This window comes from Sarcophilus harrisii, chromosome 1 (assembly GCF_902635505.1).
Source record: "Sarcophilus harrisii chromosome 1, mSarHar1.11, whole genome shotgun sequence".
Classification (NCBI taxonomy): domain Eukaryota; kingdom Metazoa; phylum Chordata; class Mammalia; order Dasyuromorphia; family Dasyuridae; genus Sarcophilus; species Sarcophilus harrisii.
The window spans coordinates 672198100-672207020 of NC_045426.1; positions in this window are offsets into that span (position 1 = coordinate 672198100).

Here is an 8921-nt window from a genome sequence, read left to right on the forward strand (position 1 = left end):
TTAAAATTAATTTTTGATGTTTGATACTTCTATCTTACATGTTAAATTTTCTATTAAATTCAGGTCTTTTTGCAACAAAATCCTGAAAGTCTGATAATTCATTGAATATCCTTTTTTTTTTTTCATTTAAGATTATGTCTAATTTTGTTGGGTATGATATTTTTGGCCATAACCCTAGTTCTTTGACTCTTCCATATATAGTGTTCTAAGATGTGAGATTTTTAACTGTAGCCACAGTTAGTTCTTGTGTGATTCCAATTGTGGCTCCCAGCATATTTGAATTTTTTTTTCTCTTGTTGCTCATAATACTTTCCTCTTCATTGGGAATTTCAGAATGTAGCTATAATGTTCCTGTAGAGTTTCCTTGTAGCCCTCTTTCAGGTAGTAATCCATGGATTTTTTCTATTTCTACTTTCCCCTCTTGTTCTAACCCTTCAGGACAATTTTCTATAATTATTTCTTATATTATTATAATAAGATACTTTTTTTGGCAGGTCATAGTTTTCAGGTAATCCAATTTTGATGTTTTCTCTTCTTGATCTATTTTCCAGATCTGTTATTTTTCTTATGAGATATCCAACATTCTCTTTTATTTTTTCATTCTTTATTATTTTGTTTTATTATTTCTTGGTTTCTTATATTTTGCTGATTTCTCCTTGCCCAATTCAAATTTTTAGAGTCATTTTCCTCCTTAAGACTCTGGATCTCTTTTTCTATTTGGCTGATTTTCTTTTTATAATCTTATTTTTCTTGGATTGTTCCTTTTAAAATTTTCCCCCCCAATTTCTTTCATTTTTAAAAAAAAGTCTTTTTTGACTTCTTTTATGAATTCTTTTGGGGCAGAAAAGCACTGATACCTTGAAGTAGGAGAGATTTTTTTTTTAAATTTCAGGCTTTATTTTTTAGGGTTTTACTTATTCATTCATTTATTAAATAAATAAATTTATTATTTATTTCATCATCTTCTGAAGATAATCCCAGTTTTCCCTGTTCCCATGGTAATTTTCTGTGTTGTTTGTTTGTTTCTTTGGGGGTTTTTTTGTCTTTGTTTTTTTGATTATTAAGAGTTTGTTAATGTAATATCTTTCAATAGTGGGCAGGGTAGAAGGGGACATGCCTTCCTTCAGTTCCCTCTCTGGCCTGGAACCCCGAAACTAAGAACTCCACCTTTCTTTAAGGGCCTGCAGCCAGAAGCTTCCCTGCCCCACTGCTTCTGCACTCAACAAAAATACACTGCTTTTTTCTTACCCAGACAGCACAGCTGAGCTTGGAGTTCTTTATCAGCGGAGGTTCCTTCAATCTTCCCTGACTTAGGCAGCCACCTCCCCACACTGATCTGGAGGTGAAAATTCCTGTGACTGGGGCCCAGGCTACCACCCAAGCCAGCTAGTCCCAGAACTCTGGCTTGCTGAATCAGCAGAACTAGTCTAGAGATGTTAACACTTCACACAGGTCAAACTTCCATCCTGCTATCTTTCTTCTATTTTCTCTAGAGGACTATTGTTCTGCCCTAACTCCTATTTGTTTTCAGCTGCTCTATATTCTCCCTGAGACATAGTTTTGTCTTTTTTTGTGGGGGAAATCTGGAAAGCTTGGAATTTTTTGACCTACTCTACCACTTTCTCAGAATCCTCTCCCTCTCCAGTTCCTTTTCCTTGTTCAATCCTTCACTCATTCTGAAGAAGCTGTACTTCATTATCACCATTTAACAAATAAAGAAACCGAAGCTGAGGGAGTTTAAATTACTTGCTCAGAATTACTTAAGCTAGTATCTCAGGTTTCCAGATCCTATGCCCTTATCCATTCACTCTCCCAATCCTCTCCTGGCTCTCCTCTTCTCTCTCTGTACATTTTCTATCATGTCACAAAGGCTTGCTCAGGATAGAAGTACACTTTACCTCTTTGTCCCTTTCCTCTGATTGTCTCATTACTCCCAGAACTTTCATTTTAAGGGAAGCACACTGGTCAGACATATCTGATATTCCAGACTTTCTCTGTCATTCCCTTAATGGGCACCTTCTCCTTGCTTTATAATTCCCTTTTATTTGTCCCTTTGTTTCCATCACCACCATCACCACTCTTTAGAATGTAAGCTCCTCTGCTTGTAGTTGTGCTCCCAGCACTTAGCATAGTACCTGATTTTTGGTGTGTTTTTTTCTATTTTACCCTATTACCTCTGCTCTGTGAAAAACAGTGATCAAGCCTTGATTTTGGAAATAGAGGACTTGAAACTGATTAAATTGTATAATCCCTTTTCCTTCATTGGTCTCACTTTCCTTACCTGTAAAATTAGAGATGTTAACTTAGATAACTTCTAAAATCCCAGCTGAGAAAGTACTTGATAATCCTTAAAAAGGATAAATGAATATCTGCTATGATGATGAACTTCTGAGAAAAGAACTCATTCATTCCCACATACAATGGAATTCAATTGCCTCAGTGATGGGAATATGAGTAAGCATTACTGGGAGATGGAGCTGAAGTAAATGAACAGCTAGGAGGGAATAAGATCACAGTAATGCTGTGGAAACAATTGTGGATCTGGGAAGGTAAAATTTGATAGAACTGGTGTAAATGAAGTATGAAGATTAGGCTAGCCTACCATCTCCATCCTCCCAACATGCCCTGCTTTGTCATACTTAGTAATGAGCATTCCTTGTCCGAAGTCTGTATGTGACATGAATTAAGCAACTTTTAGCGTTCGTGCGTTCTACTATTAAACTTGGATTTGTATCTGAGAGATTAAAAAAAGATCTTTCATTCCAGGAAAAATCTCTTTATGGCAAGAATTATTAACCATTTTTGTCATAAATCACTTATGCAACCTGGTAAAGACTATGAATCCCTTCTCTTAATAACTTTTTTAATATATAAAATAAAATTCAGAGGATTACAAATGAAATCAATGTTTTGAAGTGCAGTTAAAAATACACACACACACACACATTTAAAACAACTTGACAAACCCCAGATTAAGAATCCCTTGCCTACAGAAATTCAGGCAGAAGGACTGATAAAGACAGGCAGAAATTCTTCCTTCAGACCTAGGGCTATGATTTTTGGTTGGTTTGTGTATCAAATTTTTATCAGTCATAAAAAAATGTTTCACTACTTCTTCCATTCTCTAAACAGAATCATCCTGTTTCTCCCTGTGCCTGTTAACAATCCAGAAATGTCAGAGGTGAAAGGTATCTAACAGTTCATGGAGTACAACCCCTTTCTTTGACAGAGGAGAGCTGAGGCCTAGAGAGTCTCAGCTGTTTTCTCTACCCTCCTCTCCTCTCTGAAATCTAATTTCTATACAGTTGCCAAAATAATATTCTGAAAGCATAATATTTTGACCATGTCACTTCCCTGCTTCATAAATTTCAATGAAATGTGAACACAATTACAAAACACTCTTTACATAAATACAGATCTAAATAGTGGGGAAAATATTAATTGCTCACAGGTAGGCCAAGCCAATGTAATAAAAATTGTAATACCACCTAAATCAATTCACTCATAAGCACCATAGCAATCAAACTACCAAAAGGCTCTTGTACAGAATTAGAAAAAAATAAGAAGATTCATCTGGAAAAACAATAATAACAAAAAAGGAATCGCAATGGGAAAAATAAAATTAGTGGGAAGAAATGGGACCTTGCAGTACTAGATCTCAAATTATTCTACAAAGCATTAATCATCAAAACAGTTTGATACTTGTCAAGAAACAGAAATATTGATTAGTAGAATGGATTAGGTATACAATATACAGAGACAAAGAAGCACAGTTACTTGATTTTTGATAAACCCCAAAGATCCTAGCTACTAGGGGCAAGACCTCACTGACAAAAAATATTGGGAAAACTGGAAAGTAGTCTGGCAGAAACTAGTATAGACTGACACCTCATGTCATATACCAAGATGATTGATTTATGATTTAAACATAAATGGTAACATCTTAAGCAAATCTGAGGAGCATGGAAGAAATTATCTATCAGATCTATGGATGGGGAATAGTTCACAACCAAACAAGGAGTAGAAAGGATTATATAAGGTAAAACAGACAATTTTGATTAAATGAAACAAATTTTTGCAAACACAACCAAAGCAGTTAAAATTACTAGAAAAGGGAATAAGCATTTATATAGAACTTACTATGTACTAGGCATTGTGCTAAGTGTTTTTTGATAAATATTTTCTCATTTGATGCTCACAACTTGTCAAGGTGGGTACTAACCCCATTTTATAGTTGAAAAAAACAGCCAGCCAGAGATTAGGAGATTCACCTAACATCACATAGTTAGATTTGAATTCAGGTCTTCTTGATTACAGGCCCAACACTCTTTCCACTGTGCCACCTAACTGGTAGAAAATATAGGATGAAAAAATTTTGCAACAAGTTTCATTGATAAAGGTCTCATTTCTAAAATATACAGAGACTTATTCATGGTTTAAAATTTTATTAATTAGCTTTTGGCATATATTTTATGAGATTTTGATTTTCATTTTTTTCTCCCTCCCTCCCCTTATTTCTCTGCAAGAAAGCAAGCAAGCAATCTGATAGATTATACATGTACAATCATATTAAACATATTTCCACAATAGTCATGCTGAGAAAGAAGAATCAGAAGAAAAGAGAAAAATCATGAGAAAGAAAAAGCCTCAAAAAAAGAAAAAGAAAGAAAGAAAGACTGTATTTCAATTTGCATTCAGACTCTGTAGTTCTTTCTTGGATGTGGATACTATTTTCCATCATGATTCTTTTAGAATTGTCTTAGATCATTGTATTGCTGAGAAGAGCAAAGTCTATCAAAATTGATCACCCATACAATGTTGTTGTTACTGTATACAATGTTCTCCTGGTTTTGCTCACTTCACTCAGCATCAGTTCATGTAAATCTTTCCAGGTTTTCCTGAAATTTGCTTGCTTATCATTTCTTAAGGAACAATAATATTCCATTACATTCATATGCCACAATTTATTCAGCCATTCCCCAATTAATAGGCATCCCCTCAATTTGGCAATTAGTTGCCACCACAAATGGCTTGCATTTATAAGAATAAGTGACATTCTCCAATTGATAAATAGTCCAAGTCAGTTTTCAGAGGAAAAAAATCTGTTACCAATAATCATGTGAAAAAAAAAACTAAATCAGTAATAATTAGGGAAATACAAATTAAAACAGCTCTCAGGTTCTACTTCATACCTATAAGATCCGCAAGACTGAGCAAAAAGGGAAATGAAAAATACTAGAAGGGATATTGAAAAATGGCTATTTTTAATATACAGTTGGTGGTGTTGTGAACTGGTCTAGCTATTCTGGAAAGCAATTTTAAATTATGTCCCCAGTTATTAAACTATGTACATTCATTGATACAGTGATATTGCTACTAGATCTATACTTTAAAGAAAAAGGGAAAGGATTCATGTACAAATGTTTATAGCAGTTCATTTTTTGATGGTCACAAAAAATTAGAAACTAAAGGGATGTTCTTCAAATTGAGGAATCACTGAACAAATTATGATATAAATGTGATAGAATGCTATCAGGATATAAAAAATAATAAAGGAGATAGTTTCAGAGAAACCTGGAAAGACTTGTATGAACTGATACATAATTAAATTAAGAGCGCTAAGAGAACAATTTAGATAATAAAAACAATGTAACTTTGAAAGATTTAGGAACTCTGATCAAAGGAATGACCAATCCCAATTCCAGAGGACTCAATGATTTACCCAGGATTACCCAGCTACTAAGTGTCTGAGGCCAGATTTGTTTTGTTTTTGTTTTTTCATTTTCTCAAAGGGGAAGGAGAAGGATAAGTGGGAAAAAAGGATTTCAGTTTATAAGTGGTTTCTTCCTATGACTTCTAGAATCAGATGCAAATTCTTCAGTTTGGTTCTCAACATTCTTCACAACTTGACTTCAACCTACCTTTCCAAGTTTTTTATACACTAGTTACTCCTCTTCATTTACTCTATGGTTCAACCAGTCTTCTTCCTGTTCCTTACATATACTATACCCCCACTTCCTTACAATCTTAATCACAGGAGGTTATTTCCCATGACTCGGAGTGCATTCCAACTCCTTCCCTACTTCCTCCTCTAAGAATCCCTAGTTTCTTTCAAAGTTCTGTTCAGATTGTACACAACAATAGCATGATTATGTGATGACCATCCATGATGAACTTAGCTCTTCTCAGCAATTTGGTGATTCAAGATAATTCCAACAGACTTGAGATAGAAAATGCCATCCAAAGAGAGAAGTATGGAGACTGAATATGGATTGAAGTATAGTATTTTCACCTTTTCTCTTAATTGTTTGCTTTTTCTTTCTTATAGTTCCCCCTCCTTCTGATTTTTCTTGCATAATATGACAAATATGGAAATACATTTAAAAGGATTTGTTTATGTTTAACCTACATCAGATTGTCTTGGGAAAGGGGATGGTAAGGAAAGAAGGGAGAAAAATTTGGAATACAAAATTTTACAAAGATGAATGCTAAAAACTATCTTTACATGTATTTAGAAAAATAAAATACCATTAAGGAAAAAAAAGAAATAGATAAAAAAAAAAAAGCAAAGTTCTGTTCAGTTACCACCTCGTATATCAATCAACCAACCAACAAATATTGAGTGCTTACTATGTACCAGGTACTGTACATAAGGTTTTTCTTTATCCCTAACTCCCCCAGTTGCTAATATCTCTCTCTCTGGGGAAAAAATACCTCCTATAAATTTTGCCTCTACTTATATGAAAATATCTTACTTCTCTTGACAGAATTTTTTTAAGTTTATTTATTTTTAATTTACACTGTTTTATGAATTATGTTGGGAGAGAAAAATCAGAGCAAAGGGGAAAGACCATGGGAGAGATTTAAAAAACAGAAAAAAGAAGTGAACATAGCATGTGCTGATTTACATTCAGTAAATTAATGTTTTTTCTTAGTTTTTTCTCTAGATGCAGATGGCATTTTCTGTCCAAAGTCTATTGGGATTCCTTTGAATCACTGAACTATTGAGAAAAGCCAAGCCTTTCATAGTTGACTTTTGCACATTTTTGTACAATGTATTCCTAGTTTTTCTTATTTTGCTCAGTATCAGTTCATGCAGATTTTTCCAGACCTTTCTATAATCAGCTTGTTCATCAATATTTTTATAGGACCATAATATTCCATTACCTTTATATACCACTTGTTCAGCCATTCCTCAATTGATGGACATCCATTCCTTTTCTAATTCTTTGCTATCACAAAAAGAGCTGCTATCTTTTTTTTTTTTTTTTTTTTTTTTTTTTTTTTTTGCACATGTAGGTCCTTTTCCCTCCTTTATGATTTCCTTGGCATATAGGAATATATGGCATTGTGGGGTCAAAGGGTATGCATTGTTTGATAACCCTTTGAGCATAATTCCAGATTGCTCTTCAGAATGATTGGATCGTTTCACAAGTCCACCAACAACGCATTAGTATCCCAGTTTTCCCACATCTCCTCCAACATTTATCATTATTCTTTCCTTCCTGATAGATTATTAAGCTTCTAGAGAGAAGGAGCTGCTTCATTTTTGTCCTTGCACCTCCACACCTAGCAACAACAATATTATTGTTTTATTATTAACTTTTATTTATTATTTATATAAAATTTATTATTAATAATAGTATTATTACCCAAAGTTACACAAATAGTAAATGTCATAGCTAGGACCAGAACTTATTATAATCACAGCTGCTTCTTTATCGCCTAACTTATTCTACAATCTCTAGGCAGGGTTGAGGGGAGATCTTAAAGGACAACAACAATATAGAATTTAAAAATTTAACCCTCTACCTGGAGCTGGGAATTGGGAAACACACCTTCAAGTATCAGAGGGCATCACCTACTGGTGATGCTTGAGAAGACAACATTTCTCCCTTCCTATTTGGGAGGTACAATTAAATTCATTCCAGAATTTCAAAGTAGGAGAAGACTTTAGCAGCTATCTAGTCTGAATTATACCTAAGGATGATGTATATCACATGTCCACCAAGAGGTCATCCTGTCTACTTGAAAACCTCACAGTGAAGAGCAGACATTGCTTCCCAAAGTGGCCTATTCCATCCACATTTGGGAAGCACTGTTGGGAAATTTTGATCTCACCTACAGGCTAAGTTTGCTTCTTTGTGATTTCCATTCATTGCTCCTTGTTGTGCTCTCTAAGACCAAGCAGAATGAGTCTAATCCAGTTTTCCCATACGTCAGCCTTTCAGATAATGGAAAACCACCATCAGGTTCACCCCAAGTGTTCACTTTTCCAAGGTAAATATCAAGTTCTTCAACATATTCCCATATGACATGGATTTAAAATCCTACAGCCTCCACCCAGCCATACCATGATTAAGTTTATATAACCCCAAAAGATCAAGACAAAAGAGGATACATATTCAGTCAGACAGATGACAGGAAACAAGCTTTTATCATGCATTTACAGCATCGGGCACTATGCTAAGTATTAGGGTACAAGTATGGTAAAAAAAAATTTTTTTTTCTATCCTCAAAATTCTAACATAAGGGAAGATAACACAAAAGAAAGCTGAAAAGGAAGAAAGATAGTCGATAAAATCTGGAGAGTACAAAAGCATAACTGGGAAGGAAATCAAGTATGGTCTCCTGGTCCATGAGTCTTTCTATACCCAAATTGGAAGCCCTTGAAGAAACTAGGAGAACAGAGTTGACATGGCCAAAAAAAATTCCATGACATCAAAGTCTGAAGAGACTAGACTATTCCACTAGGAGTGGAATATTTTCTATAAGTACAAAAATATATCAGTGCTTTTTGAAGTGTCAAAGATCTGGAAACTAAGGAGTGTACATTGATTGAGGAACAGCTGGAAAGATTCAGCTTCTATGCCATTCCTGGTTCCTGCTAGTCATTCTTTCCTTTTCTTCCTCATCCTCTT